The sequence below is a fragment of the Schistocerca nitens genome, chromosome 10 (genome assembly GCF_023898315.1).
Source record: "Schistocerca nitens isolate TAMUIC-IGC-003100 chromosome 10, iqSchNite1.1, whole genome shotgun sequence".
NCBI classification, from domain to species: Eukaryota; Metazoa; Arthropoda; class Insecta; order Orthoptera; family Acrididae; genus Schistocerca; species Schistocerca nitens.
In genome coordinates, this window is record NC_064623.1 from 225,963,478 (window position 1) to 225,978,914 (window position 15,437).

Below are 15,437 nucleotides of genomic sequence, written 5' to 3' on the forward strand. Positions count from 1 at the left end.
GTTTTTGCAATAATATCACTCCCATCCTGCAAATGTGCCCTTAAAAATCTTAGAGAAATATAAGTTCAGAATATAAGTAAAGAATTACTTAAGATGGTAATTAGTGTAAACGGTTGTATTAATTGTGGAGTGCAACCGCTGAAACATTAGAATAATTATGCAGTTCAGTTGTCTTGCCGAGAAGACGGCACCCTCTTTGTTATTGAACCGTTGCAGATAGGACTTAAATCTGCCATCGCTGCAGATAATTACGTGGCACACCGCCATTACTCCAATTTAATTCAGACGCAATCTCACTGGGCGTACTGATAGTTACACACAGCAACAGAATTAATGGGTCTATGTAATTTCATTTAGTATAATATTTTGTGAGTATAGTACTATTATTTAATCTTGTCTTTCATTTATGTTGCAAGCTATTGTTCCAATTATCGGCGTCTTGGCTCGCTAAAGATTCCGTGTCACAAATGGTCCAGTACGAGCCAAAACTTTGGAACTATTCAATCTACCAAGTCCGACAAAAAAATATTTTCAGAAAAGTCACTCACGGTCTACATCTACATCTACATGGTTACGCTGCAATTCACACTTAAGTGCCTGGCAGAGGGTTCATCGAACCATTTTCATACTACTTGCCTACCAGTCCACTCTCGAATGGCGCGTAGGAAAAAGGGACACCTAAATCTTTCCGTTCGAGCTCTGATTTCTCTTATTTTATTATTTATGATCATTTCTCCCTACGTAGCTGGGTGTCAATAAAATATTTTCGAATTCGGAAGAGAAAGTTGGTGATTGAAACTTCGTAAATAGGTCTCGCCGCAAAGAAAACCGCCTTTGTTTCAGTGACTGCCACCCCAACTCGCGTATCATGTCAGTGACGCTCTCACCCGTATTGCACGATAACACGAAACGAGCTGCCCTTCTTTGTACTTTTTCGATGTCCTCCGTCAATCCTACCTGGTAAGGATCCCACACCGCGCAGCAGTATTCCAGCAGAGGATGGACAAGTGTAATGTAGGCTGTCTCATTAGTGGGTTTGTCGCATCTTCTAAGTGTTCTGCCAACAAAGCGCAGTCTTTGTTTCGCCTTCCCCACAATACTATCTATGTGGTCTTTCCAATTTCATTTGCTCGTAATTGTAATTCCTAGGCATTTAGTCGAATTAACAGCCCTTAGATTTGTGCTATTTATCGTATACCCAAAATTTATCGGATTTCTTTCAGTACCCACTTTTCTTTGTTTATTGCCAATTGCCACGTTTCGCACCATACAGAAATTCTCTCTAGATCATTTCGTAATTGGAATTGATCATCTCATGATTTTATTAGACACTAAATTACAGCGTCATCTGCAAACAATCTAAGGAGGCTGCTTAGATTATCACCTACATCATTTATGTAAATCAGAAACAGCAGAGAGCCTATGACACTACCTTGCGGAACGCCAGATACCCCTTTGTTCTACTCGATGATTTACCGTCTATCACTACGAACTTTGATCTCTCTGAGAGGAAATCACGAATCCAGTCACACAACTGAGACGATACTCCACATGAACGCAATTTGATTAATAGTCGCTTGTGAGGGACGGTATCAAAAGCCTTCTGGAAATCAAGGAATATGAATTCGATCTGAGCAGCACTCATTACTTCATGGGAATAAAGAGCTATGTTGCACAAGAACGATATTTTCTGAATCCATATTGGTTATGTATCAATAAGTCATTTGCTTCGAGGTGATTCATATTGTTCGAATACAGTATATGCTCCAAAATCCTACTGCAAGTTGAGGTCAGTGATATGGGTCTGTAATTCAATGGATTACTCCTATTTCGTTTCTTGAATATTGGTGTGACCTTGCTACTTTTCAGTCTTTAGGAACAGACCTTTCGTCAAGTGAGCGGTTGTATATGATTGCTAACAAAGGCGCTATTGTGTCTGCATACTTTGAAAGGAACCTGATTGGTAGGCCTATACCATCAGGACCGGAAGACATGCCTTTCTTAAGTGATTTGAGTTGTTTCGCAACACCTGAGATATCTAGTTTTATGTCACTCATGCTAACAGCTGTTCAGGTTTCGAATTCTGGAATATTTACTTCGTCTTCTTTCGTGCAGGAATTGTGAAAAACTGTATTTAGTAACTGCTGTGGCCTTCTCCATCAGACATCATGGCGCCTAGAGTAAGAGCAACCAAATTGACAGCCTGCAGCCGCGGGTTGCCCGCCTCGCAGGCACACCGAAGCACTACACAAACCACAGGCAATATTGATGAACGTCCACAGCAACAACCACAACAACATCACAGCAAAGACACCAGCGGCCACCAGGGGCCACTACCGGCCCACATAAACATAAGGAAGAGGTCGCTGGAGATCCCGGAACTATTTTCACACGTCAAACCACGTGATGGAAAATAGTTCCGAGGTACTCATCCGCCGAAGCGCTATAAAGGCCGGCGCTCGGCCGCACATCGGCAGTTCATCGACCGCCAGCAGACGTGGATAGCTGCCGCCCTGGCAGCCCGGCTTGGATCTTCAAAATGGTTCAAATGGGACTTAACATCTGAGGTCATCAGTCCCTTAGAAGTTCTTAAACCTAACTAACCTAAGGACATCACACACATCCATGCCCGAGGCAGGTTTCGAACCTGCGACCGTAGCAGTCGCGCGGTACCAAACTGAAGAGCCTAGAACTGCTCGGCCACCATGGCCGGCTTTGGATATTCTCGCTGATCTCTGGATTAGGCTTGGTATATCGGAGAAGTCTTTGGCGGAGACTAATAGGAAATAATTTTAGTTGTTTTCTATCTTATTCTTGTATGTAGTTGTGATTCGAAGACGGATCACTGTTTTGTGTTGGTCTTATACTTGGAGAATTTGTTTTGGTTAATTGAACAGTCCAATAAATTGTTTTCGGACTTTGACCGTTAGTTTCTTCTGCTTACGCAGACATATCAGTAACTCCGCTTTAGTGGCACCACCATCGGTAACATTTCCATCGCTATCGTGCAGTGACGGTATTGACTGTTTTTTGCCACTGGTGTACTTCACATACGACCAGAATCTCTTTGGGTTTTCTACCATATTTTGAGACGATGTTTCATTGTGCAAACTATTAAAAGAATCTCGCATTGATGTTCGCACTAAATTTCGAGCTTCTGCGAAACTTAGCCAGTCTTGGGGATTTTACGTTCTTCTGAACTTGGCATGCTTCTTTCGTTGCTTCTGCAACAGTTTTCTGACCTGTTTTGTGTACCATGGTGGATCAGTCCTGTCTCTTATTAACTTATGCGATATGGGTCTATCTATGGCTGTCGATACTGCATCTTTGAATTTGAGCGACATCTGGTCTACACTTACATAATTAAATTGGAAGGAATGGAGACTCTCTATTAGGAAGGCATCAAGCGAATTTTTATCTGCTGTTGTAAGTAGATATATTTTGCGAGTATTTTTAGTGGTTTTGGTTGATATCGTTTTTAGCCTCGCTACAATGACCTTATGTTCACTAATCCCTGTATCTGTCATGACGGTCTCTATTAGATCAGGATTATTTGTGGTTAAGAGGTCAAATGTGTTTTCGCAACTATTTACAATTCGTGTGGACTCATGAACTAATTGTTCAAAGTAATTGTCAGAGAAAGCATTTAGTTCAATTTCGGAAGATGTATTCTGTCTACCATCGCCTTTGAACATGTATTTTCACCAACAAATCGAGGGTAGATTGAAGAATCCACCAATTATAACTGTATGAGTGGGATACTTATTTGTAACGAAACTCAAGTTTACTTTGAACCGTTCAACTATTGTATCATCTGAGTCGGGGGGGGGGGGGGGGGGGGGGGTCGGTAGAAGGAGCCAATTACACTCCTGGAAATTGAAATAAGAACACCGTGAATTCATTGTCCCAGGAAGGGGAAACTTTATTGACACATTCCTGGGGTCAGATACATCACATGATCACACTGACAGAACCACAGGCACATAGACACAGGCAACAGAGCATGTACAATGTCGGCACTAGTACAGTGTATATCCACCTTTTGCAGCAATGCAGGCTGCTATTCTCCCATGGAGACGATCGTAGAGATGCTGGATGTAGTCCTGTGGAACGGCTTGCCATGCCATTTCCACCTGGCGCCTCAGTTGGACCAGCGTTCGTGCTGGACGTATAGACCGCGTGAGACGACGCTTCATCCAGTCCCAAACATGCTCAATGGGGGACAGATCCGGAGATCTTGCTGGCCAGGGTAGTTGACTTACACCTTCTAGAGCACGTTGGGTGGCACGGGATACATGCGGACGTGCATTGTCCTGTTGGAACAGCAAGTTCCCTTACCGGTCTAGGAATGGTAGAACGATGGGTTCGATGACGGTTTGGATGTACCGTGCACTATTCAGTGTCCCCTCGACGATCACCAGTGGTGTACGGCCAGTGTAGGAGATCGCTCCCCACACCATGATGCCGGGTGTTGGCCCTGTGTGCCTCGGTCGTATGCAGTCCTGATTGTGGCGCTCACCTGCACGGCGCCAAACACGCATACGACCATCATTGGCACCAAGGCAGAAGCGACTCTCATCGCTGAAGACGACACGTCTCCATTCGTCCCTCCATTCACGCCTGTCGCGACACCACTGGAGGCGGGCTGCACGATGTTGGGGCGTGAGCGGAAGACGGCCTAACGGTGTGCGGGACCGTAACCCAGCTTCATGGAGACGGTTGCGAATGGTCCTCGCCGATACCCCAGGAGCAACAGTGTCCCTAATTTGCTGGGAAGTGGCGGTGCGGTCCCCTACGGCACTGCGTAGGATCCTACGGTCTTGGCGTGCATCCGTGCGTCGCTGCGGTCCGGTCCCAGGTCGACGGGCACGTGCACCTTCCGCCGACCACTGGTGACAACATCGATGTACTGTGGAGACCTCACGCCCCACGTGTTGAGCAATTCGGCGGTACGTCCACCCGGCCTCCCGCATGCCCACTATACGCCCTCGCTCAAAGTCCGTCAACTGCACATACGGTTCACGTCCACGCTGTCGCGGCATGCTACCAGTGTTAAAGACTGCGATGGAGCTCCGTATGCCACGGCAAACTGGCTGACACTGACGGCGGCGGTGCACAAATGCTGCGCAGCTAGCGCCATTCGACGGCCAACACCGCGGTTCCTGGTGTGTCCGCTGTGCCGTGCGTGTGATCATTGCTTGTACAGCCCTCTCGCAGTGTCCGGAGCAAGTATGGTGGGTCTGACACACCGGTGTCAATGTGTTCTTTTTTCCATTTCCAGGAGTGTATTATTTTGGTACGGCTGTTGAGTATAATCTCTACCCATAGTAATTCGGAGGAACTATCTATTTCATCTGCAGTACAAGATAAACTTCTACCAACAGACACAAACACACCACCACCTACTTTATTTAAACTATCCTTTCTGAACACGGTTTGAGCCTCTGTAAAAATTTCGGCAGAATTTATCTCCAGCTTTCTGTTCCCATAACGATTTCAGCTTCAGTGCTTTTCATCAGCGCTTGAAGCTCTGGTATTTCCGTGACACAGCTACAACAATTTACAACTACAATATCGACTGTTGCTTGGTCGATTCTCGTCGTTTCTTTGTCCTTTACCCTTTGAGACTGGAGCCCTTTTTGATCTTTCCCGAGACTGTCTAACCTAAAAAACCGCCCAGTCCACGCCATACAGCCCCTGCTACCCGTGTAGCCGCCTCCTGTGTGTAGTGGACACCTGACCTGTTTAGCGGAACCCGAAACCCGACCACCCTATGGCGCAAGTCGAGGAATCTGCAGCTTACACGGTCGCAGAACCGTCTGAGCCTCTGGTACAGAGCCGAGTGGAGGGTCTGAATCAAAGGTCTGCAATCGGTCCTGTCGACGATGCAGCAGACGGTGAGCTCTGCCTTCATCTCGTTAGCAAGACAGGCAGTCTTCACCAACTCAGACAGCCGCCGGAAACCAGAGAGAATCTCTTCCGACCCGTAGTGACACACGTCATTAATGCCGACATGAGCCACCACCTGCAGTTGGCTGCACCCTGACCCTTTATGGCATCCGGAGGAACCCTTTCCACATCTTGAATGACTCCCCCCTCCCCCAGTATTCACACAGAGTGTACATTGGCTTTCTTCCCGTCCTTAACTGACATATCCCTAAGGGGCTCCATCACCCGCCTAACATTGGAGCTTCCAGTGACAAGCAGTCCCACGCTCTGCGCTTGTCCGGACCTCTCAGGAGGACCGGCCACTGCCGCAACAGGCGAGGCCGCCCTTGCTGGCTCAGAAGTACTTTCAGCAGTGGGCAGCACCTCAAACCTGTTACGGAGGCGTAAGGCTACAGCCTTGCGGCCAGCACCAACTTTCGCCTTCCGCCCAGGGATTCGCGACCCCGCCACGGTTCGTCAATCACAGTCGAGCAAGTGTCGACTTGCAGGGACGTCCGAATCCGAGAGCGCAGTGGCATCAGAGATATCAGGCGATGCTACAGGTTCCAGAGGCTCCAAAGCGCTCGTCTCGGGTGTCCCAATGTCACCGCGGCCCAGGGCAATAGCCAACACATCTTCCAGCTGTTTACGGACGGTGGCCGATTCCCCTGAATCCGTACACAACAGGCGCAGTCCCTATTCAACCCTCACATTTTTTTTCCTCTTACAAGCCGTTAAAAAAAAGTGACTGACGATTACGAGAATTTACACTATATGGGTACTAAAACGCAAAAAGCCATTGTATTATACTCTGATCACATACTACTAACATTATTTATTATTATTTGTCTGTTCTCTGATATTCTCAAACCAGATAGGAAAAGTCACGATAAAATGAAAGATTCTCTCAGCGAATACTTTCCTAGAATTTCTTTTGTGGGGTCATTTTGCAAGGTGCATTTTGCAAATTCTTCTAGAATTTTCGTATGGAAATGATGCTCTAAGCCCCCCCTTTTCTAACTACGACTTTCGCTGTTGCACATGGATTAAAAAGGAAATGCGAACTAACTGTAATCGACCCTGCAAGTGGAGTAGAAAAGAGTTAGAATTCTGCAATAATTTAATTTAATATAAATAAATTTGATAACGGAAAGTTTCATTAACGTAGTGAGAAATGAAAGCGTTGCTTTACCGATCCACAGAATGAAAGTTCTGTCCAAAATAACAATTTGATTTATTATGACTAAACTCAAAATAATAAACAAAACACATGAAACATTTACAATGCGTCAAATTGGATACTCAAATAAATGTTGTGAAGGTGAAGTTGTCCATAAACTAGCTTGTCACGTTGTTGACCAAGTGGTATGTGGAGCCAATTCCTTGCAACTCAAATCTTAAGAGAAACACCAAGACAACCCAACATTAATTGCTGCTACAGTAGTGAGAACTCAGAAAATGAACATCCAAGACAGAACCACGTAAGAAAAGACGGGAACAGGCGCGCTCTGCTCAGCTCTGATTATCACAGAGCAAAATTCCCTAATCTGCCGGTGCTGCGGACATACATTACCAAGCTGGCTTCTTAACTGCAAGGACACTATCTGGCGTACCGGAGGCGATGGCTGGTTGCTTCGACGTCCTGTCGTGGTGATGATAATGTCGCGAGTATAGCCCGAAACAAATTGTACTGGTCTGGTTGTTCTAGACTAAAGACTTTCTATCAATACAAATGCGCCTCTGAGGGAGATGAAGAAGGCTCGTCACACAATATTTGCAATCACTGAAGATACAGTGATTGATTTTAACAAGCGATGTCACACAGTAACTCCAATACAGTCAACTTTAGCCAAAATTGCTCAATACAGACAACATAGGCCGCTTGTACACAGAATGCTCAATTGCCAACTGTACTCGGAAAGTTACGTTGAAGTCGAAACTTCAGCAATTTCTTCAAACAGTTACAATTAAATGAAAGTATATGAGACAGCCAACAGAAGGCAGGCTGTCCAGAGCAGTAAGAGCTCAGTCTTGTAACCAACCCCGACTGAAAGGCAAGAGCCAACTCGCTCAAGAGCAGGAACACAGAACATTCCCGCCCCCATGACAGTGGCCGTGGTTAAACGTTCCAATCAGCAACTCGAAAACCGGCGGAAAATTCCACTCTATTGCCGAAGCACTACTATTCCACCAATGGAGATACTTGGCGCCAATTTCTGCGCCGATTTTGCTACGTCACGGAGCTATCCCCTGAGCAAGGTAATCACAGTTATGATTTTGCAGGAAACGCGGGAATTTGCCCGCCAAGACTGCATGGGAACACAACACGCCTCGCTGGTAGCCCACGAGAAAGTGTTTTCACTACGTTTCTGCGAAGTAACGGAATCTTTAGCCCAGCCGCTCCGTCAGGCCCCTGTGGGCGTGTCGCCGCCGCTCTTATGACAATGTCGGCGTCTGGAAAGCATCCACTCGACTCCCTAACACCCGTCGGCTTAACCCTCCCTAGATCAGCAGAAACCGCCTGTCACCGGACCACCCGGGTGACCAGAGATGCTGCGTGGGAAGTCCGCGTGTGAAGGAATAGCAACTTTTCACCGCATGCAATTAGAGAGGAAAATCGAATTACCCAGAGTAAAATAGAAATATGAGAGGGGGCTCATGCCACCTCTCAATTTCACTTTACGATCTTCTGGGTGTTTGCTCGTAGGTAACAAGTGTGGCAGTAAAACCGGTGATGTGGGAATCCTGGAAATAGCGCGTTGAGTTAAGAAGCAGACGATAATGACGTCGTCTGGGCAACGAACCTTTGCCATTGACCCTGACATCGATGTTCAGTCGAAATGACGTCACGGACCGTGGACGTCGCACTGCTGCAGTGCAGGCATTTTACAAAAACAACGACAGCTACGGGGCGGAGCAGCGTGCATGCCGTACTCCAGTCCCGTCGGCAGGTGGGTACAGAACTCTGAGGAAGCGGATGACGGGATTTGCACGTGCAAAACGCGTGAGAATGTTGCAAGACTCGGAAAGGCTCCCAGACGTTCTGCTCGCTGCAACATGACATATCGGATCGCAGTGGACGCGAACGCTGCACAAGGACCTGCAATACCTCTTGTACAAAACTCAGATAATGGAAAAACAGAATGCGGACGACTTCCCAAAGAGACTACGCATTTGCTGACAATTGTCGGAAGTCATGAACGACAATCCTGAAATGTTACATGAAATGCCACTTCTGAGACAGAAAGTGGTAGTGTCGTGCGGCATATCATCGTTTGGAATCACAGAGTCTTATTATTATTTTTTTTCTTTTTACTGCGAATACATAACGTTATGTTCACATGTTGCACCATTTCCTAGTAACAGCTTGCGGTTGTTCCTCTAACTGCAAACACGTGCTTCCAACAAGATGGGGCCACTTGCCATACCTCCCAGCATTCCATAAACGCGCTACAGAACATCTTTCCTGGTCATCTCATCTACAGCTACGGGGACATTTCGTGACCTCCATAATCTCTTGACCCTTGAGCGTGTCACTCCTTCCTTTTGGGTCATTTGAAACTGATGACACACCATCCAGGAACTCAACGATAGTATTCGGGAGTAAGTCACTCCAAGTCCAGCGCGAGTCCTGCAAGACGCTATGTCTAAGTTCCGTAACAGACTTGAAATTGGTTCAAATGGCTCTGAGCACTATGGGACTTAACATCTGAGGTCATCAGTCCCCTAGAACTTAGAACTACTTAAACCTAACTAACCTGAGGACATCACACACATCCATGCACGAGGCAGGATTCGAACGTGCGACCGTAGCAGTCGCGCCGTTCCGGACTGAAGCGCCTAGAACCTCATGGCCACCGCGGCCAGCAGGCTTGAAATGTATGTGAAGGAAATTGGTGGTCACCTACGTCATGTCATTAACAAGTGAATGGCATTTTAAATCGCGGGCGTTGTAACTTTGTGTTCCATTTTCTTTATATCACTGTGAATAAATCTATATCGCTGGTGGATGTATCAAAGTCGCCCTTTTCACTGTCGCACCTGATATTTTTTGCTTGTACTGAACCGCTCACAGTTTGAGTCGGTAGCTCATAAAACCACCTGGAACTAACACTTTGTGTTCACATGAAATGGAATGACCGTATAGGGTCAGTCGTCGGTAAGGTAGGTAGAAGACTGGCAGCGAAATGAACGCAGTCTACTAAGAAGTCTGGTCACACATGAGTCGTGTGCGCCATCCCAGAATATTGCTCGCGTTCGTTAGACCTGTGTCAGACAGGAGTAACAGGTGCTGTGGAACGTATACAGAGAAGGGCAGTGCGAATGGTCACAGGTTTGCTTGACCCGTGCAAGAGTGTAACAGAAATGTTGAGGAAAATGAACTAGGGACAAATTATCGTGATAAAAATAAACTTACTGATTTTCAGGAACAGACATTAAATGATGATGCCAGGAATATGCAGCAACCCCCTATGTATCGCGTCCGTATTGGTCGAGGTGAATAAAGGCTAGACGCAAATTGAGACGCGTAAAGCGCGTGTGGCGCGACGCAGCGCAGCGCGCATTTTTGTAACTTCACAGGTTCGAATGGGACCGCGCAAACTGCAACGCGACGCGACTGGGACGCGACACGCGCCTGCGCCAGGTCGCGCGGCGTTGTGGTTGAGGCACAGTTTCTCGCGCCGCGCGTCGCGCGACCACTGCGGCAGGGGGGAGGCGGGGAGCAGCAAGGCGGTCCTGTCGTATGTTCACTTCGGCATGGCGCATATGGGCAGTGGAAGTGTTGCCCAACCGAAAAATACGGCCTTACTGTATACTGAGTTTTACTACCACCAAGTAGTGTTTCGCTTTTCGAAGTTTAAGCGCTCCATCTCTTTTCGTTAGTACGTAATAGTTTTCAGTTACATATGTCTGTACAGTGCTTTTGTTTTGTTTATTATTTTGTCAAGAACAATGCACAGTTCAGTAACTGGTGAGGCATTAGCCGCTGTGATTATATCTTCTGCCTCCACAATGTTTTCAGATAGTAAGAAGGGACAGACGATTCGTCGTGAAGGGAATGAACAAGGAAGTAAGGAATATTATAAAATCACGTGATTTAGAGGCAAGGCAGGAAAGTAAAACAAGGTTATCTATTTGCTGCCTGTTACGCTGACGTATTTCTACGATTTGTTGCAAAAAGTCGAAAAGGTGTAATTTCCACAGATATGACCCCTTTGTGCGCCTGTTAAAAAGCGTCCAAGGAATGAAGTACATAAGTGGAGTTCGGATTTTGCATATCACTTTTTACGGTATCTGGTGTTGTATCTTTGCGAATTATGAAAATTTGGAGGCTTAAATTGAAATTTAAAATGCATATATTTGCATATTTTTGGCGTTTGCACGTATTATTTTCATATTTAGAGGAAATGGCCGTAAAGATGCGTATTTTTGACAATTAGGTCATACTGAGGTTCATTTTGTTCCCTGACAACCCAAGAACCTTCCAGAATATTAGGCCAATAAATTTGCAAAATGAGATAATAAGGGACAAGACATCAGAATAAAAGCCTTTCAGGTAAACGTGGGTAGCCAATGGAGGGACATGGTCTCGTTTTTCCACTTAGGTAGCCTCTCGGATTAGGATGCTAAGGACTTGTGATGGTTCATTGCTCCAAGAAGGATTATCAGAGTCGACACGTGCTTCGGTATTTCTTGTCCGCAGTTAATGCGTTTTCGGGTCGCTCACCTGATCTCCGCTGTGCGCCGACAATGCCCTACTAGTTATTGTTGTTATTTCGGAATATGAATCATTCTCATTGCTTCCGTGCTGTTCACATCGACTCGTTGTTACCTTCTTCAAATTACAAATATGGCCAGCCCAAAAACCGATAATTTACGGAAATGGATCGGGAGCGATTGTGCTTTCAGAACGGACGGAAAAATAATATTCTGCCAACTGTGTGAAAAAGAGGTAAGTTTAATTCTGTTTTTTTCTTTTTTTCTTTTTCGATAATTTTTCCAAGAAATTAAAACACTTGTTAAGTTCAATCGTAAATCTCCGTGCATGTTTTCTATGTACGAATGGGAAGGAACAAAATAAACCTTTAGAAATTACCTTCCGCGTTCTTGCAAATTAAAAAAAAATGTTCAGTGTTGTGAGGGGATCGAGTTCCAATTTTTAGAAACTTACTGCGGCTACAACTTTGCTTCCGCCGTTTTTTCTCAAAGTTCGAGGCTTTATTGCGAGCATCTCACAAAAAATTTACATTTCAAAGTATTGGCTTTCGCTGGCCACTTCTTTCTCCCATGTTTCGGGCAGCATACGAATCCCGCCTCGGAAGAACCGTGCGTCTTTCGAGAAGATCCATGCATCGTTCCAATTTCGTAGTTGTTCATATGACAGGAAGGGCTGGGCAGCCAGGTCGTGTGCCATTGAACTAAAAAGTTGGTAGAGAAAGGGAACAATGTCTGGAGAATACGGCGGGTGGGGTAGGACATCCCATTTGAACGTTCTGTATGTTTTGGCGCGTTTTGCGACATGGGTCGAGCACAGTCGTGCTGCAAAATCACCTTTTCATGTCTATCGCTGTATTGTGGCCGTTTGTCTTTCAGTGATCGGCTCAAACACATCAAGTGCTCTCGATAAAGATCTCCCGTGATTGTTCCCGTCGGTTGCAGTAGCATCGGAAGCTTTCTCTCTTTCACGACCATGCCGGTCTTCAACGTCAAAATCACCGTTCTTGAAGCATGGAAACCGTTTTCTGCTAAATCTGTCACTAACAGGCCTCTCATCATAGCTTTTACCCAGCCGCAGATTTCTTCATATCAAAGCAGAAAATTAAAACCTCCCGCAGATAACGGGAATTTGGCTCGTAAGTTGAGACATTCAGCCGAGAATAACTTTAAGATGGAATCAAAAATCGACTAATATTTTGATGGCGCTATGTTCTCAAATGCCTAAGTTTACTGTATAACACTTACGACCTACGACTTGCGTCACTACTTTCCATTAATACCGTGTACTGCAAAACGGCGGAAGCAAAGTTGTGGACCTAGTATTTGTAGTCTTAATTCACTTTTTTGAGTGGCCATCTCGCAGGTACATACTGTTCTCTTACATTTTTGTACAGTTGTATGTACATATTGATATTTATTCACTTCTACAACGCTTTAGGCCAGGTTTGAGAAAAAATTTCAGCTGGATCAGCATAAAAACACATCTGAGCACCAGAACAACGGAACCAAGACACGGTTAAAAACGACACAGTAACCAATGCACTTTTCGAAGCATATGGACGACAAAAATGAGTGCAATGAAGATATTTGCGAGGCTTTAATAAAAACGAACATCTCGTTGAATAAGATGGAGAGTGAAGGACCTTCTTGAAAAAATACACAGGAAAAGATATTCCTCACGAGTTAACGCTCAGAAAGAACTATGTGGACCCACTGTATGAAAAGGTAAGGTTTTTCGGTAGTTTTTCTTTGTGCGAATTAACTTACTATTATTTTGATAAATGTATATACATAAGAAAATAGTCAAAATGTAGGTAGGTGCTAAAACGGATGTTGTGACTTGGCAAGACATCCAAGCCACTATGAGGAAGCCGAAAGGCACGCGTTTAAGCTCACGCAGGCTGGCGTGAGGTCTGGAACAGGTAAAGTAATTGAGACTAGCAAATAAAGTACGTAGCTGCTGGAATACTTAACTTTAATCCATAATTGGTGAACATCGGTCTGACGGTACATGCATCACAAGATAAATAGCAATTGATAATGGCGCCTTGCTAGGTCGTAGCAAATGACGTAGCTGGAGGCTATGCTAACTATCGTCTCGGCAAATGAGAGCGTAATTTGTCAGTGAACCATCGCTAGCAAAGTCGGCTGTACAACTGGGGCGAGTGCTAGGAAGTCTCTCTAGACCTGCCGTGTGGCGGCGCTCGGTCTGCAATCACTGATAGTGGCGACACGCGGGTCCGACGTATACCAACGGACCGCGGCCGATTTAAAGGTTACCACCTAGCAAGTGTCTGGCGGTGACACCACAGCGGATATAGTTTGTTTTGCTGTGTATGTCTCCTGCGTAGTGTCCACATGTTTATGTGTATTTTTTTAATTTAGTTTCTCTATTACAGACATTGGAGAATATTAGGAAAGACATTGGCGATTATCCAGTCTGGCTATTCGTTGACGAAACCACCTATTCTTGCAGTCGTTATATGGTGCACGTCATAGTTGGAAAACTCTCTGCTGACGAGACTGGACGAGGACACCTCATACTGTGCGAAGAAGTGAAATGAACGACACACGCCACGATTGCACGCACAGTCTAAGTTTCGCCAATATTGAATAGTTTAAAATAAATTACAGGTAATATAAGCGTGCAGTTTTTCACATCATATCCCGAGCCAATAATTAGTTTTTCACACCATGTCCCGAACCAATAATAAAATAATTTAAAAAATGTGTAACATTTGTAAAATCCTTTGATTTTCTTTCAGGCGTGCTGAGGAGAAGTGAAGATCAGAAACGTGGGGAGAACAAGGTTTTAGCAATTTTGACGGATAGTGCCGCATATATGATGAAGGTTGTAGAGTGTCTCCGGGTGTCATTCTTCACCTCACGTGTCGCTGAAGAGGTCAGAGCCGCATTGACAGAGGTCAGCTGCCTTATATCTTCGGCAATGAAGGTTTTCATTAAGCCACCAAGTAAAGTGAGAGCTTTCAAGACTGCTCGCCCTGACGGTCCTCTGCCACCTGAACCAGTCTTGACGAGGTGGGTAACGTGGATTTCAGTTGCAAACTGTTATGCAGACAACCACAGAAAAGTTGAAGAGGTTTGGATGCGTATGTAGTTCTGGATAAATTGAATAAGCAAAGAAAACGAACACAACATAGAATTCCAATATTATTTATCTGTACAGCAATTTTCAGCTTGAAACCGACATTCACTACATTACTACTTTCTTGTTCCAGGTCCTAAAGGGTTTTGAAGATAGCGAAAATTGAGCCATACCAAAATCCAAGGGCGCCTTGAAGAATTCCAGCATGTTACACAGCCTATCTTTCACCCGAGCGAGCCGGCCGAAGTGGCCGTGCGGTTAAAGGCGTTGCAGTCTGGAACCGCAAGATCGCTACGGTCGCAGGTTCGAATCCTGCCTCGGGCATGGATGTTTGTGATGTCCTTATGTTAGTTAGGTTTAAGTAGTTCTAAGTTCTAGGGGACTAATGACCTCAGAAGTTGAGTCCCATAGTGCTCAGAGCCATTTGAACCATTTCACCCGAGCGCACTTGGGTGACCTTCCAGACCTAAGTGAGAAACTTGAGGCTCGTAACATGGAAGTTACGAAGGCAGTGGCTCTCGACGGAGGACTCAGGACACAGAGCAAGAATTGGCCAGGTCCGGTCGCTGAGAGATTTAGAAGAAAATTGGATGCAGTTCTCCACAGAAACCCTGGTTGACCTACGATTCGGAAGATCGCTCAGTTTCTCGGAGCGTTTCTGTTCTTCCAGTATCTAGATGATTTT

The 15,437-nt window shown here is 45.5% G+C and overlaps 1 long non-coding RNA gene across 1 annotated transcript; it reads left to right on the forward strand.

Annotated features, from left to right (window-relative positions):
* The first annotated feature begins 14,056 nt into the window (after positions 1–14,056).
* On the forward strand, positions 14,057–14,987 carry LOC126210613 (uncharacterized). The gene is made up of 3 exons (XR_007540713.1): positions 14,057–14,280; positions 14,412–14,685; positions 14,886–14,987. It is a non-coding gene; the product is annotated as an uncharacterized LOC126210613 (long non-coding RNA).
* Positions 14,988–15,437: the final 450 nt, after the last annotated feature.